The following is a 3,565-nucleotide window of genomic DNA, read 5'->3' as shown; positions in this document are numbered from 1 at the left end:
TATTTTCCATTATTAGCAAGTTTATTACCATGTTCAAGTATTATTATTCAATGTCTATGTCTTGACCTATTATACAAGGAGAGGGTGTGCATAGGCCTTGCCTGTTGCCCAATCATTGAATTACTCAATAAAATATGTTTAAATTAAATTAAAAAAAAAATTAAAAAATTACACTACCCGGGGATGCTTGTATGTTAACACCACTTGGTCCTGCTGTTTTTGAGATTTATAAAACATTATTTCATATATATTCCCATGTAAAACTTTGATCTCATGTTGTGGTCCCAAAGTATCCCGCGGTCATGATTGAACAAACTTGAATATACATTATGTCAGGAGATGTTCACAAGTGTTTCTTTTTGGTCCATTGGTTCTAGGGAAGATTTTTTTTTATGACACCCACCCTATTTTTGCCTTTTCTTGATTATCTTCCCTTTAAATAGACCGTGGCCCTTGAAAAAAAAAATATTCCCTTCACCTAAGAATTTGGTTGAAATTGGTCTAGTGGTTCTAGAGAAGATGAAATTGTGAAACGTTTACGACGACAAAGACAACGGACGAATTTCAGAAAACTTCACTTGAGCCTTTGGTTCTGGTGAGCTTAAAATCATGTACATGCATTGATCAGTGTAACACTTTTCATCAAATAAAAACCTACATGTATCTATAAAATTATGAGTCTTGGTGAAGTCTGCTTCTCAAATTAAATCAAAATCAGACAAAAACTGTGGGAAAGATACGATTTTGAAAGAATATCTTTAATAGTCTTGACAATATCACTAATCGTAATCGTGAATATGTGTGTGGCATACCAGTGTACCAAGTTTTATCGAGTTAAGACTAAAACTTTAGGAAGGGTAGCATTTTCAAACAATTTCAAATAATTTTCTATTTGTTGTAACCATGGCAATATTGTTCATTACATTCAACATTCGTTAAATTCTAGTATGTATTCATGTAGTCTATGCATTGTATGTAATTTTTTTTTTGTACCGGACCAAAATTTAGGAGGAGTAGCATTTTTTTAAACATAACAGGGTGACAGAAACTCTACCATGACATACAAGCTTTTCTGATTTTCGGTCAGGTTAGCTAAAATTACACACCGAAAATATGTTATATTGTTATGCAGTATACTTGTGTACAACCTTTTTTTTTTTTTTTAAAAAAAAATGGAAATCTTGTATAAACTCCACAATGTGTACCAAGTTTTCTTGAGATCTTTGCAAAACATACTAGGGTAAGGAATACTCTGAAAGATTTTTAGTAGCCATAGTGACAACTAATACCGGTTTAAGGTTATGTGTTTAACTGAGGTAGTCTATCTTTGAAATTTGTACAAGGAATAGCGTGCATTAATTTCAATTTCGCGAATTTCCTAGTGTAAACTTTCAGTGAAAACGAAATAAAAAGACACCACAGAGTCTGCCACATCTGTTTCATGTTTGGGTGTTATACTGACTAAAGACGATAAAGGCCATCTTACAACTCACTCGTTTGTTTGTTTATTGTTTAACGTCCCTCTCGAGAATTTTTAACACCACCACTTGCCGATGGAGGGCTGCAAATTTTGACCTATACTCGGTACTAAGGGCCACTGAGCAGCGAGAGATCTTTTTCGTGCCAACACCTACTGCAACACGGGACCTTGGTTTATACGATCTCATCCGAAGGACCGGTCTCCACGTCCCGCAGTGGATTCACAAATCTGCGACGTAAAGATCTACTCCTTACATCGCGACTCTAGAACAAATGCTCTAATCACTGTGCCACGCGGGCGACCAACTCAATCGTAATGCAAAGGAAATGACTTCAGGGTTTCCATTGTCAACTTTCCTTATTTATATATTTTACTATTGCTTGCATGTCGTGTTTACGTCTCCCAAGAGCATGCTTTGAGTACTACCAATTTTTAAACCGAGAAAGGCTACTGAAAGATAAGTTGATGTTACAGAGATTTCATCGACCCCGTTTAAAGTCAGCTGTTCGTAAATTCTGTGCATAGTCGTTATAATGACCTTGTTAGCAAATATAACCTATCACTGGGTCGTCGTATTTTGACTGACATTTCAAATCAATTGTTCAGCCTTTGTTTTTATACTGAATTCGACTGCACTACATAAATGACTCAGGTGACCTATTGCTATCTTTTTTTGTATATCATTGTGCATCGTCTCTTCTGCCATCCATTTAGATTTAAACATTTCAACAATATTCAAGAACAAGGCTATGACCCGTGATATTAGTATGCAATCATCTATAGGTAGTGTAGATTAAAGTTTGTTAAAATCATGACCGCAGGGGATAAGGTGGGGCCACAATAGAGTAATTAAAATTATATAGAGGGAATTGATTAAAAAACTTCTTTTCAAGAATAACTGTCCCATGATTTGGGATATCAATATGCAAGCATTTCTCGGGTAGCGAAGATTCAAGTTTGTTCAAATCATTGCCCGGGGGGGGGGGGGGGGGGATAAGGGATCAAAGTTTTACAAGGGAATAAAAGGTCCAAATGTTTAAAAATCTTCAAGAAATACGGGGACATAATTTGGGATACTAATATGCAAGCAATCTCATGTAGTGCAGATTCAAGTTTGTTCAAATCGTGGCTCAGGGATAAGGATGGGGCCAAAAGAAGGGATCAATATCTTAAAAGGAAATAAAAATTAAATGTTTTGAAAAAATGGAAAGGCCACACTAAAACACATTTATAAAGTTGTATGGATTCACTTCTTGTCAAATCCTCTTGATTCAAATTAGGTTTAAATAATACGTCATGACCATTGGGGCTATGGTGGGGCCACAATAGGGATAAAGATTTTTGATGTGGTTGGATTTTTTTTTTAAATCTTGTGAACAGGTGACTCAAATTGAAATATGATTTGAGGTCCATGGGCCTCTTGTTATATTTGCTACAATTCCGAATATCCACAACTGTGGAATCATCAGAATTTGTGGTGGCTCTAGTTTTTTTTTTTTTTTTTTTTTTTTTTTTAAATTTGTGGGTACCTCTCATCCACGAATTAACATCCTTATGAATTAATAAACTAGGGTTACAGTCACATTTCCTTTTGTAGGTATAATAAAATACACGAAATTACGTCCCCACGAACCTGCAAAATTTTAGCAATCCACAAAAATTGCCCCCCCCCCCTCCATCAATTTTAATGATTCCACAGTAATCTCAGAGGATAAAAGCAATCTATTTTCTGCTCAATATGAGCTACATTTGGAAAGTTTAGCACCAACATATATATATATATATATATATATATATATATATATATATATATATATATATATATTTAGAAAAAAAAATGGCAAGGCCACACTAAATCACATTGATAAGATTCATTTCTTTTCAAATCCTCAGAATGTGTGTTGATTCAAATTAGGTTTTAATAATGTGTCATTAGGGCTAGGGCTGGGCTACAAGAGATAAAGAATTTTGAAGTTTGAATTTTTTTAGGATCTTGTGATAAAGAACAGGAGGGCCAAGGTGACTCACAAAAGCCATGTAGCCCATGGACCCTTTGTTACATTTCTAAATATCCAATAAATTAAC

The sequence above is a fragment of the Saccostrea echinata genome, unplaced genomic scaffold (genome assembly GCF_033153115.1).
Source record: "Saccostrea echinata isolate AGI-Se365-2 ecotype Australia unplaced genomic scaffold, CSIRO_AGI_Sech_v1 ptg000054l, whole genome shotgun sequence".
NCBI lineage: Eukaryota > Metazoa > Mollusca > Bivalvia > Ostreida > Ostreidae > Saccostrea > Saccostrea echinata.
This window is presented reverse-complemented; position numbering follows the sequence as displayed.